The following is a 25,435-nucleotide window of genomic DNA, read 5'->3' as shown; positions in this document are numbered from 1 at the left end:
ACTGTTTTTCTAATCTTGTTGCTCTAAGTGTTTGCAAAAGAAATGACCTGACTGGTCCCTGGAATAGCTTAATAATTCAGATATTGTTTCATAGTGCCTTTGAAACGTTTACCAGCAGGATACTTATTGAGAATCTTTATTTTACCTTCTTGGCAATTTTCTAACTACTCTCTTATAAAAGTAAATCAACATATGCATATAGTTAACATTCTAGCAAGCTAATACAGCCACAACTAGGCAATATAGCGTATTAATAAATCATTGCAGATCAGCCACATATTCTTCATACTGTATCTCAGCTGCTTCTAGAAGCTGACACATAATGTTCCCTCGCTCCCCTTCCCCACAGCAACTATTTACGTAAAGCAATTACTAATTTGAACTTCAATACTTTTAAAGTATATATCGCCATTAGAATGCATATTACATTGCCAGACATGGTATACTGAGAGGAAGGAACTGATTTGTATGAAATATGAATCAATCCTAACCTTGAATCAAATCCAGACAAAACATTTTTAAGGTTCAGAAAACTTTATTCTCTGCTATTTAATCTACATCTCTACTTTGCAGATGGGAAACAAACAAACAAAAAAATACATATGGGTAAAGACTTTCCCCAAAGGCCTGCTTTTAATAATACTTCCTTACTAGTCCAATTTGCAAAGCTTAAGAAATTATGAAAAACACTATAGTTGCTGATTCTAAAATGGAGAATCAGTCCAGTGGTTTTTGGATATCTGTCCTTCATCAATACCTGTGACAAAGATTCAAGTACTGAATTAATCTATGCCAGGTTTAAAGAGAAATCAGATGCTTGTTTGTTTCATTCAAATAACACTTTGATATATCTGGTGATCCTATGTACTCTTAAAAAGTGTGTAGGACTTTTTCTTAGAAATTCTCAACCTTCATAGAATGACTACCTAAACTCTTTCTATACCAAATGATCTTTATCTGGGTCATTTTATATTCCTGTGCTAATATTATATTTAAATAAAATTTTATTCAGAGCTCAAAGGTGTGTTCATCACAATATGCAGAATATATAGTTATGCAGTGGGAAGTAACTAATACTAGTTTGACTATTTTTTAAATAGTCTTAATCAGATTTAATTTTGCATGAAAGAGGGAGAAGTTCAATTTCCTTTGATTTGGCATTGATAAGCATTTGGAATTTAGCAAAGATGTCTTCAAGTTGAATGAGAAATTTTAATCATGATGTTAGGTACCATGATGATGGATGTAAGACAGAAATGCATATTCTCTGCCTCTTCTGTTGAATGAAAGGGCATCAACAGTGGTTCCTTGAAATTGAGAGTAAATTTTGAAAGCTACATTAAAATCTCTGAGTTAATGGGCTTCAGTTACTTGTTACACAATTCAGAACACAACATAAGAGATAGCAACATCAGAAATACAGTACATGGACCTCACCACTTACAAGATCTTTTTTCCCTCACACCCTGCAGAGAGTAATTTCAGCCTGAGTAACTTGTTATAATGTTCTTCCTGAAGCATGAAGAAGCTAACTAGAACCCATAATTTTTAAACTAGAATTTGGGAACACATTTTTGTATTTTCCTTAATTAACCAATTAAAACATAGTTCTTTTTGTGAAGTCAAATATCATTTTAAAGTAGTTGTGTTTCGATTACTTACAAAAATGACACTAGGTGTTGAACTATGCCCATATACCTCACTGTTGCAATGACCTATCAAAAGCTGAATGTAGGATGATCTGTGAGCAGAGGAAACTGGAGATCAGAGGAGCGTATAGGATGTAGTATCATAACAATAGGGTGAAAAAAAAAGATAAGCAAGAAGGCTTAAAAATGTCACTGTTCTGTAGTGATAGACATTTCCCTCTTTGGCCAAATCCTGTTGACAGTGACTCCTCCTGAGGATGATCAAAATGTCTAAAACTTCATATTTCTCCTTTTGTGTTAATATTTGTAATGTGCAGCAGAGAGCAGAAAATCCCCAGAAGATATAAGGAAACCAACGCAAATCTGAGCTGCTGACTGTCTGCAGCTGCTTCAGGCTGACATTTCATAATAAAAGTTGTCTAGGTCGAGAGAAATACAAAATTTAAATAGCATGACTGTCAGAAGAAAATAATAATTGTAACATCAGCTTGGTTTTACTAATCTGTCTGTAAGTTGTTCTTTGTAGCAGGAGTAATGAATTTTTAACCTGGAAATAACTTAAGTATACTAATTCACAGCATCATTGCAGAATATTTACAGACAGGATGCAGTTTCATGTTTACAACAAGTTTCATGCTTATGAATTTTAATTCTGTGTTGGATATAATTCATTTTTTCATTATCCAGCTGTGAGATCAGTGCAGAGCATATAGGGTAGGTGTAACACTTCTACAATGTAACTTGCACAAGATGAAAATTTTGTGGTAAATAAGAAATTAGTAACATTCTGAAGGCTTGCAGAAGAGAGAAAATTATAAATTTCTTCATACAACTGAAGAGCATCTGTGAAGCAAGGTGGGGGGGAAGTGTAAGTGTTCCACTTAAAATAGCAGCTGGTTTTACATCACTAAGTGACAAATCTGAAATTGTGATTCACTGGGTAGAAAATTTTGGCATTTTAAACCTACTATTAACCTTCTACAGAGGCCAATTGAGAAAAAAAAACACAAGCAGAGACAATTCAAGTGCTAGCAGCAGTACCATCTTCAGAAGAAATCAAAAAGCTATACATCAGCTTGAGTCATTGCTCACCAGACCATAAAGGCATTGCCTCTTGCTCCTCTTAATTATGGTGCTGGAGCATTTATTCATGGACATAAACTGTGATTTGTATCCATTTCAGAATATGAGACCACATCAATTGATTATAGGGGTACAATTACTATTCTTCTACACGAGAAAAAGGGTGACATGTGAGACTGAAAATTGTTGGTGTTGCCTTTTACCTATTTCTAATAAAATGCTAGCAAACTCCTTGTCATTTAGATTTTAGATTATATGTTAGGTCTGTTTCTCCCCAAGAATTAATGCATTTTGTGAGCAGACTGCAGTTCCCAGATAAGATTTTTATTTTATAAAATAATTCCATGCAAAGGACGATAGACAGTATTAACTGAAATACAGAACTCTTATAGTCTTAAAGAAGAACATGTCAGAAAACACTGGAGATCACATAGAAGTCATCATCTCTTCATTACTTCGCCTGCACCTCTAAGATCCTTCAGGTCCAGTGTTCTTGTTGGTCACTTCAGAACAACAAAGCCTCTGCAAGGATTAGAGAGCAACTACTGCCTTTCAAAAGTGTAATAAACCTTTATGGATTTTTAAGAGATACCAAGCTGACTGACAGGGTCGTGCTATTCATTTTGCTGAATGATTCAGAAGTCCAGGTGTTTTACCCAGAGGAAAACTGAAGGTTTTTATGAAGCAGTACCGAGAAATATCAAGTTCCTTATCACCAATAAAAACGTTGCATTAGTCAAAGTCAAACCTACCTTTTGTCTAGGAAACCTTGTACCAGACATTTTCTTAAATGACCTCCAGGAAGGGCAGTTAGCTTCAGATTAAAACATCTGCATTTAAGTGTCTGCAATGCAGGTATCTGCATACAGTTGTGGTAGTGGGCTGAGTTCCCTTCGGAGTCAAAGGAGACCTTGTCAGCACAGGTGGGGATGGGCAACCAGGCCTGTCCCACCATCCCAGCCAGGAGCAGAGCAGCCGGAGTTACCAGGGCAGCACCAGCCCTGGGCATTGGACGCATTCCTCGGGATGAGGATGGGCAGAGGCTGGGCCCAGCTCAGCACAGCCCATGGCTGGGCAGGGCTGGGCTGTGGGGAGCTGGAGACCGACCCTGCTGTGTCATCGCTGGAGCAGAGGATGATGGCACCAGGGGACTGATGTGGGGTTCTGTGCTGTGGGCAGGGTGAGCGGGAGATCTCTGGGAAACTGAGCAGGGACACTTAGGACCTCGGGTCCTCAACAGTGTTTCAAACTCATGAGCATTTGAACTACATTTTGCTTTTCCCAGCTCAGCCCAAAGCAGTTACAGACAGATATAGAATTACTAACTCAAAATCACTCACACTACCTTTGCTAATGGGAAAGTGGGCATGTGAACTACTTGCACAGATCCAAGGCAACCTTCTTTTAGTCCGTGATAGTTATTAGATGCTTTCACCTCTTTCCCATTTCCCCAGCTCTCCTACCTACACTTGCTGAGAGAAAGAACCTGCAAAAAAGGGCAGAGCAGAGCTTTCCTGATGATGAGGTCATGGGGAGGGTGGGGGTTGGTGCTTGTGGCAGTGAGTGTGGCTGTTTCTGGGATCCACAAGCTTCCTTTATCCCTCAGTGAGACAGCACCCCAAGTGGGATCACCCATGCAGCAAGAGGTTTTGAGATGGAGAAGAGTGAGACCTTCCCCCTTATCAAAGGTCTCCAAAACCCCAGTGACCCTCCAGTGAGAATATTTAATACTATTATAATGCTTGACATTGTGGTAATCACAGCTCGATAAATATTTCTGATTCATAAAATTTAGGTTTTTCCTTTTATTTGTTTCACTGTTTTCTTCATTAAGAGTCAAGAATGACTCTTCATTCTGCTTCCATCTAAGTAAAGCATTAGGACAAAGATAATTATTGATCCAACCCTAACAGTTGCCAGCAGAATAGGTGGTTGCAGAGTTGTCAACAATAGCCAAAAAACCATTGAACTTTCTTTTGTGACTGAGCTTGCGTTTTATATTTGGCCTGGCTAAAGTTATTTTTCCTGTACTTAGAGGTTAAAGAAATGGGAATTGGAGACTGAACCCTCAAAATGTACTTATTCACTTTATTTTGTAGTAAAGTAGATGTGATTAAGTATTTTTCTGTTTCTTTTCCTCAGAAAAGCTCATAAGCATTTCTTTACTTATTTTTTTCATTATTTTTCCCCTCAAAAAGAGAGTGCAAATTTCCCAGAATTTTAGCCATCAAAGCCAGTAAATTGAACATAAGTAAGTTGAACATAGCTATATTATACTGAAGTGGGATGCTGAGATGAGTAGAGAAATAATTCCAATATGTCATGTTGTCTTTTAAAATTAGCCAAACGGTGGGAGAATGGAATTTATTTTTTTTTCTTCAGCAGAGTCTTTAAGAGGAAAAAATAAGCATTCCTTTCAGCTGATAACCATAGAGGTTTGCAATTGATTTGAACATTTCTGAACCACCTTATATCCTCCCTTATGCCCAGAGGTATAATAAGGAGCAACTGCTAAAGCTAGGCAAATGTTTACTTATGGCTTCTGACACACTTTTTGTGAAAGCCAGGATTACTTACCATCCCAGATGAAGTGGTTACTGATGATGTGGAAAGTTGACTTCAAATTTATTGTGAAAATTCATAGGATATAGTAGATGTATGTAATTATCTTGAAATTTTAGAATTTTCATATGAACCGTAGAGAAAATTTCAAAGATCATTGTTAGTAGATTTCTTTTCTTTTCAAAGTTTGAGGTAAAGTAAATAGAAAGCTGTTAAGGATGATCAAAACTAGAATTGTCTACTCCTGGGACTTCACAGTCCATTCATTTCATATTCCATATGTGAGTATTTTGCAAGTTGATGAATTCTTCTATTTTTTGGTGTTTTGTTTGAAATCAATTCTGTAAACTTAGGAAAAAATTCAGAAAATAAGAAAGATGCAATAAAATATTTAATGGGATAAACTGAGAATACTTATTTGTACTGGAGATATGTTGCTTGTTCTTGCATGCACCAGGAAAATACAACCTTATGTACTACCAATCCAAAAGCGTAAGGAGGCAAAAAATTTCTATTAGATGTATTAAAAAAAAAGTGCCAAGGATTACTGGTGAATGAATTAGTTCATTTGAAAAGAGCTTGGTCAAAGAATAGTTCTGTTGTTATGCAAATCTGGTAATCTCTGTGAATCAATAAATTTGGGAAGTGATGCTTTCTTTCCACCCTACTATGCAAAACTTGGATCTTCATGAAGGTAAATTAAAGTGTGAAATTTGAACCAGGACAGGAAGGAACCCAGTCTAGACTTGCTGCACATAGACAGGCATAAAATACTGAAGTACTAAATTGTTGCTTAATGTGTATTTAATACATATTGTATAGCAAATTATCAAATAGACATCAGTGGATTCTATCAAGACTCAGCTAAGATGCATAATAATGCGTTCCACATATATGCAGTCTTGAAAGGAGAGGCTTTTTACTGTGATGATTTTCTGAAAGAGCAAACACAACATTTTAAATGACTGTTCTATGATTAGAGAAGATAGTTGTTTTCTGTGCTTACAGTGGCCTAAATAATTCTTTCAGTTAAAATCAGCAATGAATATTTTTTTTCCATTTGAAATTAAAATACTCTCTTAAAAAACACCAAGGGATTTTTTTGGGACACTAAGAAGGTTAACAGTAGCTTTGCAGGCCAGAACAAGCAATATTTACTGCACTCACCACAGTTACTGCTGAGATGGCATGATAATACTTGAGATAAATGTGTGTCACATCATTAATTTAAATGCTTTTCAGTCTCTTCAAGTATGAAAAGATTGTACTTCAGTCTTAGGCATACGCAAAACTTAATGTCCACATACTGTTAAAACAGTGCCATTTAAAGGAGTCCTTTCAACCACTTAATTTTAGTTTCAGAATCATTGGTAATTTGTATGTGATTCTAATGCGATTCATTCCAATTTTTATATTATGCATGAGGAAATGACTGAATGGTTATTCCAAAGACTCCAAACTGCTCCTCCCAGCCCTTCTCTGCCACGTTTCAGCCTTAGGAGGCCCTTTAGCAGTCTCACAGAATCATAGAATCCCAGAATGATTTGGTTTAGAAGGGGCATTTAAGGGTTATGTAGTCCGACCTTCGCTGCAATGAGCAGGGACATCTTCAACTAGATCAGGTTGCTCAAAGCCCAGCCCAACCTCACCTTGAATGTTTCCAGGGGTGAGATGATCATCACCTCCCTGTGGACAACCTGTTCCAGTGTTTCACCACCCTTATTGTAAAAAATGTCTTCCTTATACCTAGCCTAAATCAACACTCTTTTAGTTTAAAACCATTACCACTTGTCCTAGCATAACAAGCCCTGCTAAAAAGTCTGTCCCCATCTTTCTTATCATCCCCCTTTAAGATCTCAATACAGTCTTCCAAGAGCCTTCTCTTCTCCAGACTGAACATCCCCAACTCTCTCAGCCCCTCTGCGCAGGAGAGTTGCTCTAGCCTTCTGTTAATTATCGTGTCACTCCTCTGGACCCACTCCAATAGGTTCATGTCTTCCTTGTGCTGAGGACTCTGGATATGGATGCAGTATTGTAGGTGAGGGTCTCACAAGGGAAGAGTAGAGGGTAGAATTGCTTCTCTCAACCTGCTGGCCATGCTTCTTTTGATGCAACCCAGTGTATGTTTGGCCTGCAAGGATATGAATGCACACTGTTGGCTCATGTCCAGCCTCTCATCCACTAGTACCCCAGGCCCTTCTCCACAGGGCTGCTCTTGATCTGTTCATCCTCCAGCCTGTATTGATACCAGGGATTTCCCTGACCCAGATGCTGGACCTTGCACCTTGAACCTTATGAAATTCCCATGGGCTCACCTCTTGAGCCTGTCCAGATCCCTCTGTAGGCATCAAGTCCCTCAGGCGTGTCAACTGCAGCCACTCAGCTTGGTGTCATCTACAAACTTGCTAAGGGTACATCTGATCCCACTGTCTTGGTCATTGATATTAAACACTACTTATCCCAGTACCAACTCCTGATGGACACTGCTTGTCACTGATGTCCATCTGGACTTTGAGCTATTGACCACTACCTTCTGGATGCAACTGTCCAACTGATTCCTCATCCAGCAAACAGTTAATCTACTAAATCTGTATCTCTCCAGTTTAGAGAAAAGGATGTTGTGGGGGACCGTGTCAGAGGAGTTCTTCTCTTTCCCATATGTCCCACAAATGGACTAAGAACAGCAAACTAAAAATTGATTACACAGGTTTCACAGAAATATCTTTCCAGGCAGCTGCTAGTGATTTTTTACCAAAGAAGTTAATTTGGTGGCAACCAACTACCTTTCAGTGGAATTTTTGAGCCATTATTTCAACAGCCTTGTGAATCTACCTCTAGCAGCTGCAAAAGTGAAAATGTCACGATTCTGCCCATACCACTGTTTCATACCAACATATTTCCTAAAGATTTCTGGTAAATCTGCAATAATTTTCAAGTCTTAGTTATGGAAATTTTGCCAGCACCTCTGTTGTTAAAAACAACTGAAAATTGCCTTATTTGAAAATACATTAAATTCTATATTAAATTAATAGGGTTTTCTAATTTTCAAACCTTCATAAGAGCATTCAGAAGATGAAGAAATATGTATAAGATTAAGTTATTTCTTCAGATTACTAGAATGTAACTCATAGCTGTATGGACAGTTGGTGGATGTTGCTGTGTTACGTAGAGTGGCGATAACAGGGCATGATAAAGCATGTATAGAGGTATATAGTTTTGGTAAATTAATAAAAAAAATGAAAGTAATTTTTAAAAAAACTCAAAGCATTTTAAAATTATAAAATACGTGCCTAGAAGGAACCTGAGGTACTTGAAATAGGCTCCAGCATATCAAGACTGTAAGATGCTGATTCAACTCCACCCCATCAATGGCAGAAGTTCTGCAGTGCTTTCAAAGACTCATCTTCACTGCACTCCTGTGTACTCCTTCTGTGTCATCTGCTCCTTTCTTGGATGGGCCGGTCTCTACTTTCCTGAACTGCAGTGGAGGGCTGGAGAACCCATGCTCACCAGTGGGCACTGCTGTCTCTGTTGTCTTACATCTAATGTTCCTCTCAGGATATCCCACAATACTTTTTAGTGTTGCATTGTGAACACAGCTTAAAATGTAAATAAACTTAACTTGTAATAAGTCAGTCCTGCTGCAGCCTTGCTCTCTCCATTCACATCTCTCTCCTTTGAACTGAAAACTAATCTGCCAAAAAAACTTATTTGTCACCTGCATTGTATATTTGATATGGTTTACACAATAGCTGTACCAGTGTTTTTCCCTTGCAGAGGGAGGAGGGTATGGCAGCAGTCTGTGGCAAGACTTTTCTTTAAGTGGTATGACTAATTTACATTAGATTTAAATATGTTTTGAATTACTTTTAGCCTTGTGTTATACTTGCAACCCATCATTAGCCACAAGCTTCTTTCTGTAAGCTATTTCTGTCTTTTTTTGTTCCTCTTTAGTTTTATTTTGTCTTACTAACTTCAGATCTTTTTGTCAATTGAGCAAAATAATTCTGAAGGTAGTTGCTTTTTCTGAAGTGCTTCCTACTCACCCAGCTTGCTCTTAGTGCAATTTTTTGGTGTGCTCTCTCCTCCAGCATTCAAACTATTAATGGAAATCCAGAACAGACCTATAAAAGAATTTGATAGGTACAGCCTCTGAAGGTATCCAGAAACTACTGAACACTGCACTTTGATCAACTTTATTTGTCCAATCTTTGCACCCTTGTAAAAAAATTCTAGCTGCAGTGCAGTTCCATATTAAAGATATGAAATATCTTTTGTTTTCCCTATCAATTCTACACTGTCAAAGGTGAGATGATTTTGACAGGGTATGCTTTTGTACTTCTTTTTGAGATGCTTCTTATCACATTTCCTTCAGGAGCTAATTGAATGATTTTTCACATTATATTTTTAGGTTCATTATGTACAGTCTTTTTGCCATTTTGAAGAAAAAAAAGATTATATTTACTGTTCTCCAGTCCTCCACTGTTTATTGTCACCTCTGTCTCTCTCCCCTCAAGTTCTCTTAGGTAACTAATTGCAAATGATTCAGAGATCACTTTTGCTACTTTCTTTAAAATTGTTGATTGAAATCCATCCCATTTACCTTCTTGAATATGTTAACCCATTTTTCTAAGTATTCTGTAACCTATTTTTTGCTGACCTAAGCTACCCTATTTTAAAGTTTATGTTATGTGCATGGTTGCTATTAACCTTGTTGTCCAAAGGCTCATAACAAAAAGGCAGTAAATATTTTTCCTTTATTAGTATAATTCATTATTTATTCACACTCCATCTTAAATAGTCTATCTATATTTCCCTCACCTTACATCTAATGAAATATAATGTGCTTTCATTTCATGTTGCTTTCTTTGTGTAAATCTCAAGCTGTATATTTTCTGTATTTTCTGCCTACATTATTTTGCTGTTTGTTTAGAATCACTCTCATCCATGTGTTCAGCCTTCTGCATTTTTGAGCAGTTCTGTGCTATGAACCGATAGTTCATTCACAACATTTCTTGTTTTGAAAACAAAACAAAGCAAAGATAATATTCAAGACCTAGAATGCTGCTATGGGATGTTCTGCTTTACTTATAATCTCCTCTCCATCTTACATTGCCACTGCCAGAGATACTGCTTATTTAAAAGTACAGATTCTGTTACCTTTCTTCTTTCTGTGTTATCTTGATTCACCTCATTATTTCTCTGCACTGTAGTGATGAGTCACTGTGGACACCCATCTGTCTCTCAGGCTTTTACTCCTTATGCTGAGGTCTCAAAAAATTGTGTTGCAGAAAGATCTTTAGCTACATTTGTCCCTCAAAAAAGGAGAAAGAAAAGGTAGAGATATTAATGCATTCATTAATGCAGATATATACAAACAGGTAACCCAGCAGAGTGATATAACTTACTGAGTAAACTTATTTTTCTGTGTAGAGTTTTGCTTTTGCTCACTAATTGATAATGTTTTTTTGTAATATTGCTTATGAACTACTTATGAGTCGTTTACTCAGTGTAGTGTTGTCTATCTTCTTGTAATCTGCTTGCCTCTTATAAGCCTTCAGTTACATGGTTGCTTGATTCTCAAATGCTTTTCAGAAGTTTCTCATGCATACACATGTTCTTATTAGTTGTGAACCCACATTTTTTAACAGTAAATTGGAAAGTAATATTTTTTTCTCTGAATAATGAAAAAGTTAATGGTGAAGTTCAGTGTTAAATAAAATCCTAGTGTTTAAGATTCACAAGTAAAATGTATGCTTTTATACTTGCCTGAAGGCAATACAATACTCAAGCTTCCCTAACATGTATGAAGATTGCACTTTAACTGCAAAATGAACTCTGCCAAAGCATTTGAATTATGTGTTACGCTTGATTACTCATTAAACTATCCCTACATTCTTCATTATCCTTACTACATGGACTTATTGTAGTACCACATTAAAGCACTTGCCTTTTAGAATCCAGTCTCTGAAATGCTGCCATAAAATTGTCTTATCTGTCCCTCGCTACCTTCGTTGTTGAATCCTTGTGGAAATTCTTCTGTGTTTCCAGTTGGGTTCAATTTTCTCATATTCTAGTCTGTGACTTTTTCTTGCTTTCATACAGTCTCAGTTGTCTTAATCTAGCACCATTTAAATGTTTCCTTTGTTTATTGGTATTTGTTTTTTCCTCCCGGAGCTCGCTTACATTTTTGGTAAGTCTGCTTCCCCTCTTCTCTTTGAAATAGTTCCTGCACCAGTTATAACATATCTGTCAAACAAAGAAGTGAAATGAAAAAATGTCATAATCCTCTTTCTTGTCAAATATCTCTTCCTAGTAAAAGAAATATCATATCAACGGGAATTTTATGTAAATGCTTTATTTATCATATAAGTTTTTAAGATCTCAAATGAATACAAAGAATAGAAGGTTGCTGAAATTCTCAACAGAACATAAATACTACTTTGCAGTTCAGTGTTTCAAGAGGATTTTCATATAAATTCTGTTCCCTCTTTTTTTCCTATCAAATGAACCAGAAGTTTTCCATTACAGCACTTGTGTATCTCCAACTTTCTGGTGGCAGAAGTCCACTGAGGAAAATATTTTACTGGAGGAGGCAACTCCTATTCTGCATGGAATGAGTAAATCGTAAAATTGTAACAAAATGCTGTGTTGTCTGACCAACCACCCAATAGCATGGCAACCTAGAGGAACCTGGAAACAAGTCATGCTATTTGCTATTAATTCTTTCCCTGCCAAAATTTAAGATTTAATAATTTTAGAGACAAAAAGAGTACAGGCTAACTTTTAGTTTTCCTCTCCAAAGTGGGAACTCATGTTTTATGGCATTTTCTAGAGGCAAATGGTCAACACTTGTGAGGAAGTTTTATTTGCTAACAATAAAATATTCCCACCCTGCAGAAACTTTCAGTTATATAACTTGTAGGTTTCAGGGCAGTAAATGACAATTCTTCCATAGAACGTAATAACAGCAGAATACACCCAGTAATTCATACAACAGTCTGAGAACAAACCCAGAGGGGAAAAAATGGAGAAAATTATTTGCTTAAAAACTTTTGTTTGTTTACACCTGACTCCAGTGCTCTTAGTAAAGCCAATGCAGAGGTTGGCAAAGGTAATGACACTCCTGGAAAAGTTTCTGGATAGGCCACTGTCCTGGTTTCTTCTAGGGTAGGGTGAATTTCTTCTCAGTATCCATGACAGTGCTGTGTTTTGGATTCAGAATGAGAATGGTGGTAACACACTGATATTTTGGTTTTTTGCTAAGCCCTAAGTCAAGGACTTTTTTTTTCTTTTCTCATGGTCTGCCAGTAAAGAGGGAGCATTTACCTGGTCTACTCCTCTCAAGTTTCAGATCAGTCCTGATAGGTGTTTGTTCCTGGAAATATTTAGAAATGAACTAGTGATCAATGTGACTGTAGATGCACAGGAAGTCTGACTGCTCCTCTGATATGTTTTGCCTTTTCTTTATTCATAAGAAGTTCTTCAATTCAGCTCATTGGTAATTGAACTGGAGATTCAGCCTCAGAGGGACTCTCCAAAAGGATCATCTGTTCTCATTGTAAAAATGAAAAGCACCCAAGATCTCTTCTAGAAAACTCAATTGGAAGTTTTCTTTGATTTAGTTTACTACTGAAATGTTTCCCTGATAAATCTCTAAGTAACTGTGCTAAGACCATTCAATATGATAAATTTCTAGAAATATAAATTTACCGTTTATTTAGCATAGAAAACCTTTAGCAGCATTTCAGATTTCAAAACTGTCCATTATGGAAATATTTGCACTGTTTTATGGACTAGAAAACACGTAATCTGGTCTTCCTCCTCAAAGCTGCTCAGCCTTGCACTGGAAGATTGGTAGACAGATTGTGGTTCAGCTACCTGTAGAAATCATTCTAAGAAACAAATCTAAAGTAAGAGGAAGTATTGCTTTAAAATCAGATGGCTTTTATCTTCAGTATTTGAATTAGCAGCTGCTTATGTTATTTTAAAAACAGTACTATTATCGGTGTCAGGAAGGTTGATATTTGAATTTCTCCCTCATGTGTTATGTAAGCCCGTGGCAAAACGTTTCTTTATCAGAAATCCCCTGCTACCTGCAGATACAGCCTTTACTATGTTGTTTGTTGAGTAAAGCAGTGTTAGTTAACTGCTTTCAACATCTGTTTTCTGCCTTTTACCTTGAAATGCAGGTGTACTTACATTCATATTATTATTATTCAGACATCTGGAGAAAGGACAGGTGCTTTGGATACATGGGCAAAGTTGAACTGGAGCTCTAAGACAGTTTCCTGTATTGTTTCATGAGTACAAGCAGTTTTTGAGAAACATCTCGACTTTGCTGCAGAAACTGCAGCAGGGATATTTGTAAGAACTTTTTGTCAGTAAATTTCTGGTAGATTTTATCTTCAAGAAAGACGTATCAATGAAGCAAAAAACAGAGCGTTTGCTAGAGAAAAGAGTGGATCTTCCTACTCAGTCATCTTCTGTTTCCAAACACCCAAGTCTTGGGATATCACTGAACTACTGAAATCAGCCTTGGTTTTCTCTCCAAAATGACTATAGCTTTAAAGCAAGGGGATTGTACAAATACTTGGAATTATTTTGAAGGATGTGCAGGATTGAAGCTTTTAAGGATATATTTTCAGTCATTTTTACACAATTAGGAAGTTCACACCACAAATGTTTCTTCTTTTTTTATTAAAAGGAAAATAGGAAAATTAGGATTTTCATACTAAACAATTATGGTTAAAACTCAGTTATCTAACATAATGAGTTTCACTGTAAAATCAGAAACGTTACCAAGTACTGTTTAACTTTCTTTTCTTCTTCATATTGCTGATTTTTCTGTCTACTATAGAAGTCTTTGATGGGGTCATTAATTAACAGGGTTAAAAAAATTTCTCAAGCTATGGAGACAGTTAAAGGAAGTCTATTGTTGAAGTTTCCAAATTGTATGAAGCATAATTGTGACACCTGAAAAGGAAGATAAAAAACCGAATCTACACATAGCGTTTTTGGTGGTTTGGGTAACTTAAGCTACATTTGCATAGTGAATACTTGCAGTAAAGATAATTTTAAATAACTTTTGAATCTTGATTTTTATTTTTCATAGCAAACATGGTAGTAGGTTCTGAGGATCATACTTGAAACTGTTTATAGAAGTCAGTGTTTGTGCAAAAACTGCAAAATTCAAATGAGTTCAGGGTTACACTGGTATGTCTAGTTTGAAGATATAAGCTTACTCTCTTGATTTAAGGTACTAACTTCAGAAATTATGTTCTGGATTGAAATTTTATTTTCAAACATACTTAATATTTGAGAGAATTTAGATCTGGGACTTAGCCTAAGGTCTGCTGAAGCATAGCTGAAAATATAGTCAAAGAGCATTGCTAGTTCTAATAAATAAAATTCTTAAATTTAACTATTTTTTCTGTATGCTGACATAATGCCAAATGCAGAGCTCCACTCTTTCCATGCTTCTAATCCTTATTGCTGACAATTTTGTTAAAGAGGCATGCTGTTGATGCACTTGAAAGATATGTTTTTTGCTTTGCCCTGTATTCAGGGCAAATGCCTAACTTTCAAGATCACATCAAACAAAGTAATGATTGGCTGTTCCCAGAGGCATTGTTTGGTTCCAGGCTAAAAGTCTTTTTATTCAGCATCTACTTTCTTATGCAACTCAAACAGGAAATAGAAGCTTGTTTCATATATGGTGTTTGGCATTTATTTCTCTCAATAATCTAATATTACTTACTTTTTAAAAATGTTCTGTCCATAATGATAATAAATCAAGGAAAATGATGGTGTCACATAGAAAAATTAATTTAGATTACTATGATTGATTCATTCTGTCCATGACCCAAATACATATCACAATCTGTTATAAATGAAACGAATTTAGAAAGAAACCCTCCATACAAGCATGAAAGGTGTGCAGAAAGGTGAAAAAAAAAATCTTAGAAATTTTATGCACTTTGCTTAAACAAGAATACTTACAGTCTTCTATTGTGCAGTGATGTCTCCTTCCTTTCTAATATAGAGTGTTCTTTTGAAATATGCCTTAGGATGACTGTAATTTTACACACAGAAACAATGAGACTTCCGTGCTCTGTTTGTTCATTTGTAATGTCAACCTTCCCAATCATGCTTGTCTCTTTTGATATACTGCCTCTCATGAAAACTGTGAGCTCTGTAAATGTCTCTATAATGACTAGCTCACTGAAGCCCTGGTCGTTGATGGCAGCTACCATAATGCAAATAATAAATAATAATAGTGTCTGTACATAGCTACAGCAAAGCCAGTGAAGCAATAAATGTTCCTGGATATATAGGGATTCTAATAATATATTGGGTCAGGGTCAGATCTTTTCCCTATATCACATGGCACTGTGTCAAAGTAGGAGCTGGAGTTCAACTTCCACAATCAGATCTGTATTTGAATCTTTACAGAGTTCAGTGAATCTCTGTGAGCCTACTGATACACTCTTCCATATTTATTGAGTGAAATACTTTTATCCTTTGTAGTCTCTATGCTTCAGTGATATTACATGCACATTATCTACTCTCTTTCCTATAAATTAATTATTAAGCAACATTGGAAGGCATCTTCTAAATAATGTATTGTGAACTTTTAACAGTATATGCTTAACTCCTGTTCTTATTTCCATTTTATTTAAATAATATAACCTGAAATTCATACGGTGGGAAAAATATAGAAGAGGGCTGAACAAAATTTCAAGAAATGCCTGTCAATGTTACTTAAAGGTCTGGCCCTGCAGACTCTGAACTTTTAACATCCTCATTAGAATAATTGTAATGAAATTTTCAAGATGCAGTGATTGAAGGATCTGTGGCCTTGACTATTTTGAATATGTGCTTCACTAGTCTCAAAGTCCAAGCTGTTAGCATTGAGATGCCTCAACTGTACTCATATTCCATGTATTTGCATTTAGTAGTGTTGTACCTTGATAAAAGACTTCCTTTTGTAGCCACATCTCTGCCAGATGTCTTTAACATGTATGTTTCTGTGGAAGATGATAGTATTTAATAGAAACTGCCCTTGCTTTCAAGCTACTCTAGTCACAGAAAGAAGTAATTAAATTTAATACAAACTTCAACCTCTAAACAAAGATACATGATTTATATGTGCCCATGTGCTGCATGGTTAAAAGAAACATAACACCAGGATTAGAAAAGCAGTTCTTTAATTTCAAAGGTTGGATATCAGGCAGTGAACTGGAAAAGGAAATGTTTTCAATACAAGAATTTTTGTATGCACTGGATTCCTGCATCAGACACACTAATTTACATTTTGGAATAATTTTCTGTTCTGATTACTTGCTCTTGCTGAGCAGTGAAAAAATGTCAGATTAGAAAGTACAATAATAGAGCTATCTTGCCAAACTCATTGCATTCAGACAACTGCAAGGTTTCCTCCCCTCATAGTAATTTGACTGAGAATATACCCACTGTGTTGAGATTTATGCACTGGGAATGGAACACAGAATTATACCAACAATTTGCCAAAATTCTGAAAGCAAAATCTTTTCAAATCTAAAGCAGTATTACTCTTGCTTAAGTGCCATTTGTAGGCAATAAGAAAACTACTGCTAATGTTTCACTTTCACTCTACACAAGCGTGTTAACATATAAAACAACAGTAACTGCTCCTCTGGGAAATTCCAATACAGCAGAGCTGCTATTTCTGGAAAACTATTTTTATATATGGAACGCTACTGGGCTGTGTAATATTTTCTATTAGGCGAACACATTGAAAATTTTAATTGGCACATGATTTCAGAGCTGTCTTCCCAGGGGAATAGTGTAACTTTATATACTGATTCGGTTCACTGTACTTGTAGAACTGCTTTTAAAGGAAAACCAGTGGCTTGAATCCATTGAAAGAAGACTAAAGACTAATTTTCCAACATAGAAAAACTGAGAGAAACTCCTGAGTACCCTTTAAACAATGTATCTTCCTTTAACTTATTTATATATTTCACTTAAAGAATTTTTACAAAGACTGTTTTCCACCACGTTGTGTGCTGTCAATGGCCAGAATTGCCTTGACACAAGAATTTGCCCACTGTGAAACTAGGTTGTCCTTGCACACCATTGGATAGACGTATGTCATAGCTGTGCCGAGGGATTCCTTTTCTTATATTGACATGCTCCTGCCCTTTGCACAGACGAAGAGGATCTACTCTTTCCATCCTAGTGCAGGGACTGATCTAGATATGTGTGAAAAGAATACAGTTAATTTATTACTTCTGTCCTACAAGTGCCTGTGAAAAGTGTTCGAAGTTAAAACTGCACCTGATAAAAAATCTAGTAAAGGCCCTTAAATTAAGTCAAGCTCAGGTTGATTTGCAAGATTGACACTCTTTTTCTGGGGCAAGAAACTTCATGTGGAATACAAAGGATAGGCAAGACATATGATTTTTCATTCTTCAACTCAAATGAATAGGTTGGGATTCAGGTGGATGGTGATTCTAACAGATTTCAGGATAAAAAAATATCCCACATAGATAAAACAGTCTTTAAGGTCAGATAGCTTTTCTCTGCAGTCATTGCATTATGTTATGATTCAGTGAACTGCTGAAGCTATTTTTCGTGTATCATGCCAGGCAAACATGCTATTGGTCTCTATTAGTACTTTCCACACTGCCTAAGTAAGGTGGCCACTTACTCACTGTAGTGCTTATTGTAGTCAGTTGTGATAGTTAGTTCCTCCTTGCCTCCATTTTCTTCTTTTTCTTCACAGAAAATGCAAATTTATCCCATAGTGAAATGTTACTTTAAATAAAGACCTAGGCAAATAAAAGATATGCTCTCCTTGAACTCAACCACTTCTTCTTAGGTGATCCCTGCTGCTTAGATATTTGCAGGTCTTTATGCAACTCTTTAAACTTCCTCCCTTTAAAATGTGTCTGCTTGTGCTGTTATGGCATTATCTTGCTGATCCCTAATATTTCATTGCTTCCCTGTGCTTATCCTGCCTACTTGTCACCTTTCCTTAGCCCTGTTAGATTTACCTTTCTGTGTGTGTTTACAGTGCGGAAACTGAGCTATATGCTTAAAACTCCCACATACTTCCAGAATAGATGGGATAGACACTTGATATTCTAATGCAGGAATTTTAATCGATGGAGCTTAGTCTGAGCATGTCAGTTCTTAAAAGACTCAGAGGAAGCCAAGCTGGACACAACTGGCAGAAGTTCTGGGCAAGAGCTCTCAGCTGGACAGAAAGATTAGATTCCAAAGCAGTGTTTTAATTATTACTAATAACAGCAGTGCTCAGTGTTGGGAACATGAATTTCTTTCTGTAACTTGTTCCTACCATCTACTCACTATCATGACAGCTGATCAAGCTGGGATCGTAGAGGCAGTGGTTGAAACAAACTATAAGCATTCATGCTTGGCTGGAGTGCTAGAGGTGACATGAAAACAGGGATGGCAAAGGAGCAGAAGAGCTGCTGGTGACAATCTGAGCTCATTTCCTTCATGTCAATGCTAAGCCTGTTATGTGCTGTTGTATGGCTTGAAATAGAAAATGAGAGGAAGCTATGTCCTGCTGCCTCATAGCGGTAAAGCATCCAGGAGTCAGACAGGTTCCTGTAGGGCCCTCAATTGTGATCTTTGGATATTACTGGTATGCAGGGCCATCATAGTGACCTCTACCTCTGCCCCTTAGCACTGCCTGCCTGTCTTTGTGTGCATACAGGGCAGGCACTAGGGGTATAATTTGGAAACTTGGAGAATAGGACTGACTGTCCCTCTGAGAGGACTCCTGCATTTGAGGGTATTTTTTGTGTCTCTTACAGAAATCACTGTATTAAAGATGTAGCTATTCCCTGAGTATCAGATAAAGAGCTGGCTTCATTTCATCTATTAGCTGGCTAAAGAGTAGAATGTCTAGTATACAATTTCTAGATTCCTTGGGGAGAGATGGAGAGTTCTGATGGTCACTGAGACCCTGAGGGATCTTTATGGCCCATCATGGTAGAGTTGCTGTTCTGGAGTTGCTCCAGGTGATTCATCTTGCATGTCCTGAGCGCCTGTTTGGGTTTATTCGTGCAATGGAAACAATCATCTTGGGAAGTGTATGTGTCATTCCAGTGACTAAAAAACAACATGAGTGACTAGCTAAACTAGGCAACTAACTCTAATATGCTTTTAAGTGTACCTGGTTTTGATTTTTCCTTCTTTTTTTTTTTTTTTTTTTTTTTTTAAATTTTTTTTTTCCATCCCAAATTGGCCTTTTCAGCAAAGAGAGAGGTAAGCCCAGGAGTACCACAATTACAGCTGTTGAAACCTACCCCTTATCTACCTCTCCTTTGGGACCACTTGAGAAAGGTCAGATCTCCCAGTTTCTATATTACTGGACAGAAACTTTAGGAATTAATTAAAATGAAAGAAATAAAAATCTATCTGTCTCCATGTCTTTTTATCCTTATCACTCTTCCTTGAGAAAAGTAGAGACACTTTGGAGAAAAAATTCTGACAAGTCATGGAGTAATCGTGCTTTGAGAGGGAAGGGAAAAAGCACAAGGTTGCTACCGAGAGCAGACTTGACATATTATACTTTCTATAAACTGGGAGTTTCCAAAGCTGTTCTCCCATCTCATTTACCCTAAAATTTAGTACAATATTAAACATTAGGCTGTGAAATTTCCCAGTTGAAACTGGGATGCTCTCTGAACAAAGTGTTACTAAAAATGTCTAGCAGTTTTATGCGTATAGAACTCAATTTAGAATGTTCTGGGCATGTACTAATGGTATGGTAACACTGGAGCAACACACAACATTTGCTCAGTGCCTCAGTGTTTACAAGGTATCATATTAAAATAAAAGTTTTTGTAGGTAAGAAAATACTTTTTTCCATGGCATAATAATCTTTTTTCCCCAGAAGTTTTCTTTTGCAATAGAAGTATGCCAAATACTTTTCATGCATTGAGCTATGGGTTTTTTGAGTTTGTTTATTGAATTTGAAACTATAAACATACAATTTTAAAAAAGTATATAGTGAAAAGTACTTTAAATTTTAAGCAATAAACAAGTTTAAAATAATAATAAAAGGCAATAAAGGAGATCCTCTGTAAGGACAAACATTTTGCTTCTATGCTCCACAGAATGCAAACTCTTCCTTTCCTCACAAGGTATTATGACTAGACTTTTCATGAATGTCAGAAGTAATTTGAATTTCAGCTCATGTTCTATCTATTTCTGGATGTATTAATATTCCTGGATTTAGAGGCTGGTCAATAGAGTTAATGACACCAATAATAAGGCTGCACCAGCTTTTGTCAATCCAAGCTAAGAGCTTTCTTCTCTGCTTGAGCTGAAATCTTTGCTATTGCTTATTAACTTCTTTTAGTTCCAGTATTAAGTCTTTAAAATTACCTAAATATTTGAAGTTATAAGAAAAAAATGCCTCAAGACCTGAATAAAGTTTTAGATCTGAGTTTTACAGAGAACTATGCTAAACTCTAGCTCAGACTTACTATCATGGGTCTCTACAGAAGGAGGTAAAAGAACAAGCCATAAGCAGCAGAACAAAACCAGTGGGGTACCTTTCCTTCTGGCTTCTCTGTCGTAGAGAGGTCTTACAGTAAAATCTTCTGACATACAGAGAACACAAAAATTAATACTTAGGAGGCTGTGGGTCAAAGTACTGACTAAAATTCTAGGCATCTTAGGTATCACAAAACCATACCATATTACGTTTGAAATAAGTATTTTGAGTGGCTTGGTGCAAATGCTCAGTAGAGTCCACATTTAAATTAGGTGAGATTAGGTTGGTTTAGTTGAATTTGTAAACTTACAAGTAAAAGTATATACTGTGTCTGAACCACTGCAGTTCATTGCAGTGATTGAAATCCACTAGAAGTTTCGATCAGATTACATAAATTAGTTTTCTAACTAACTTTAATTAAAGAGCTATGACTATTGTTTATAAGAAAAAACTTCATTTTAACATCTGTATTAGACCTCAGCAGTTGTGTTGATTACCTGGAAAAAAAAATTCCTGTATCAGTTCCTTGATATATTTTTAAATGTTATTTCTGGCGTTTTTTTGTCAGTTTGGAAGAAAACTTTCACAGGACTAGCCTGAAATGATACGTTTTTCCCACAGTTTCTCAGATTCACACTAAACAGAATTTTAGACTGTTCCCAGCATGCACCAGCTTTAGGTTTACACAGTATAATATTAAGAACATGGAGAAAATCTCAAACTTTGTTTGGTTCTAAAGACCATATGATATTGGAGTGGGGGAACTAAGTAAATATAGATTGTAGTTGCAATACATTTTATAGAACTTTCCTACAAGGGAGATGTCTGGGCTGAGATTCACTCCTGTGGGCACAAGGAGATACAAACTGTTGTCTAATATTTATGTTATTGTAACACCCAGCTATCTTGAGCTCTTTTCAGGACCTGGATGCTCTCTTATAACAAAACTTAGTCCTTGCCAATAAGACCCATAGGATGGTCTGGGTTGGAAGGGACCTTAAAGATCATGTAGTTCCAATCCCCTGCCATGGGCAGGAACACCTTTCACTAGACCAGGTTGCTCAGAGCCTCATCTAACCTGGCACTGATCACTTCCAGGTATGGGGCATCCCATGGAAGAAAGTAAAGACTTTCTTCCTAATATCTAATCTAAACTTACTCTCTTTCAGTTTGAAACCAATCCCCTTGTCCTGTCACTACACGCCCTTGTAAATAGTCTCTCTCCATCTTTTTGTAGGCTCCCTTCAGGTACTGGAAAGAGGCAATTAGGTCATCCTGAAGCCTTCTTTTTTCCAGGCTGAACAAACCCAGGAGGGCCAGACCCACCCCCCCCTTCTCCCCCCCCAAAAAAAAATCAGAAATACAAAAAGAAGTTTAAGCTATATCTAAAATCTCATATCTACGTATAAAAATTTTAATTGCTAAAACCAAGCACCTGCTTTTTTGGGGGGGGGGGGGGATGGGAGCTACAAGTTGCTGCAGAGAGCCCTGAGGTGCAATTAGGACGAGGGAATGGTAACCATGTAGGATAGTTCAGGGAAACAGCCCTGGCCATGACAGGTGCTCTGGGAGAAGGTAAGCCGTGTTGAGCACCTGCTGGCCTTACATAAGCAGATAATACCACAGGGATGTGCTGGGTTTAGCTGAGGTAGAGTTAATTTTCTTCACAGTGGTTAGTATGGGGCTGTGTTTTCCAGTTCTCCTCCTGATCTTCCTGGTAGGGGAGTGGGCAAGTGGCTGCATGGTGTTTGGTTGCCAGCTAGGGTGAAACCAGAACAAGGGTGGTCCCGGAACCTTGTGTCCAGCTAAGAAGCCTGAAACTGGGAAATATATCTGGCACTTTGTTTTTTGTTTTATGAGGACATAGGAGTTTGCTGTGAGAAAAAAAGAATCTGATCAATGTCCCAGTGTTCTTCTATGTTCAAAAATAACCTAACGGTAACATTACAACCTGATTTATTAACCTCACCCCCCCAGAATTCAACCCACCTCTAACAGATTAAAGAGATGGAAAGATCCTTAAGTCTGATGTTGTAAGGTTGTATTTTTCAAGAAATAAGCAAGTTCTGTGCTTAATGTGTCTTTAAAACAATGCCTCTGAGAGCAAGAGTTTCTAAAACACCCTTTTTTAAAAAACTGAGTAGAGGCTGCCTCTAAGCACTCAACCACCTTGTGGACTTCAGATGGATCTCTCAAGAGATGTGCATTTGCCTTTCTAGGTTAAAGTAAAGCAAATCTCTGGCTTTCCAGAACTTTACAGTTATACTGCTTATCCTTATCAGCACCTTTGCTATGCCACACTTTAAATTTAGTAAAAAATAAATTATATGATTGCATTCCTGGATTTACTGCTCCTGACTTTCCTCATAATGTTTAGTTAGAGATATCAGTCTATGTGAAAACCATGTTCTGTTTCCTTATAGAAATACATACTTGAAATAAGAACTTCCCCAGCATCTTCTAGATTAAAACAGTTGTGGTAGTAAACAGACAAAAGACATTTTTTCAATGTCTTATTTCTTAGTTATTATCTTTTTCTATAACATTTGAAGATTTTTTGTCTGTAAAAGTTTTGTTTGGTTGTAGATTCATAATAAAAAAGGGAATAATTGTGATTTAAAGCTGGAGCAGATTATATGGCAGGTGATTTTAAAGAAGCAGAAGACACAAAATGAAAAGCAGATGTTTGGAGGAATGGCACATGAACCTCTGGTTCACAAAGGGTTTAATTTTTCATGGTTCAGATGGGGCTAAACTGCATTCAGGGAATTACCTCAGGTCTTGGTATTTTATAAATATTAGCAATATAACACTGTTTTTTTCATTCCTGTGTCCATGACCTGAAGAAGTTCAGATACACCAAATATATAGATTTCCCTTGATACATAGTGAATAGACAAATAAATAAGACCTTTAAAATCTGTGAAATTCATGCCTTCCTTAGGTTATTTTTTCAAGGGACCAATAATTCTGTCAGTATTTTAAAAACTACTAATAAAAGAGGGATTTGATCTAAATAAATCTGTGAAAAATATTTGGTATTTTGAAGATCTTTTTTATTATTACTACATGCAAAACAAAATTTGTTTAGAAATGTACATAAAGCTGGAGTTGAGAATACACTCTATATCCATCTAATTGTCCAAAGCACCATTATTTGTTTGCACAATTTTGATAATTTATCGAAAACAGAGAAATATTAGAATGACTATAAATAACTTCTAAGAAGTCTAAATATTTCCCAATCTGTACCATATCTGTCAATTTAAACTTGATATTGTTTATTTGCGTTTAAGAGAAGTGTTGTGAAAGATCAAATAATGGGGTCATTTGGAAATTAATTTCTTTGATATAAAATGAAATTTTTATAAATGTTTCACAACTCATTATTGTTTTTTTCTTACCTATTTTTGCAAATTTTCTGGCACAAAATTTGTATGTATTAGTATGAGTAAGTATTACCAGCTGTGTGAGCAGTGACTAAGCATGACATGGCAATGGAAAAAGGACAGTTTGTTGATTTTCAATCCAGGGTCTGTGAATCTTTGAGACTCTGAATTACCTTGGAATGCTGTGCAAAAGCATATAAAAATGTGCTCCTGTGGTCAGAAAGGTTAACTCTGTTGTACAAAGATGTACACCTCTCTCTCTCAGACAGAACTGGGGATCTGCAAACTGAGAAAGACTGAGAAACACCCTTAGCTCTACAAAGGAAACTATCCTGTGTTGTACCGTCTGACGTCGTTTTGACCTCACTCTGGAAATGTACTAGAAACTTTTATAAAAGCAATTAACATCACAATAGAGTTGTACTCTGAAGGAGAGTTTAGTTTGTAAAGAAAAATAAGAGCTCAAGGTGGGGAAGGGAATTATTTTAGCTGTTTATTTCAGGTAGAAGAGACCTTAAGGTGCACAGTCGAATAGGTGGGGTTTTAGTGTGTGCTCATTTGTCATTTCATATGGGCTAGCTTTTGTCTCTTAAATATTTATTACTTAATCAAAAAAAAGTAATAATAGTCATGCTGTAACATTTCTCTGGCTGTGTTCCCTCTGCAGGGTAATTACTTGTGATGGTTGCTTGGGGGCACACTGATCCACTGAGCTGGAATCTCCTTGGCTGGAGAGAAAATGATCAAGATGTTTTTTACCTGTCTGAATTCCAGACCTGGAGCTATTGTTGAAATATTTCATTGAAGAAATACTGTGATAGAATTTCAACTCTCAAGATTAACAACTTCCAAGCTAGCAAAAATAGCTGTCATTTCCAGTTGTTTGTACACTCATTCATTTATTCACTTAGCTAACTAACTAGAGCCAGGTACAGCACTTCCAATAAAGCTAAAGTTGTAATATTCTTTCTCTGTGGTTATAGACCCTTTGAAAATGTACAGTGTAGGCTGGGAGTGATTCAGCTAGCTCAAATAGTTATACACAAAATGTTCTGAGTATGCAAAGCCCATATATCAAAAGGGAACTACTTTTTATCAGGTATATTTTCCAAGAGGTCAAAGTGGGACACGGAGGAAGAAAACTAAGGAATTCTGAGCGTCTCCAATATGTAACAGGTGACTCCCCTTTTGGTCTCTTGTCTGACAAGGTCTGCGAGAGCCCTTTCATGTTC

The sequence above is a fragment of the Manacus candei genome, unplaced genomic scaffold (assembly GCF_025592945.1).
Source record: "Manacus candei isolate 608988 ecotype Guabito, Panama unplaced genomic scaffold, ASM2559294v1 h1tg000011l, whole genome shotgun sequence".
Classification (NCBI taxonomy): Eukaryota; Metazoa; Chordata; class Aves; order Passeriformes; family Pipridae; genus Manacus; species Manacus candei.
The sequence above is the reverse complement of the archived record's forward strand: the minus strand, read 5'-3'. Positions refer to the sequence as shown.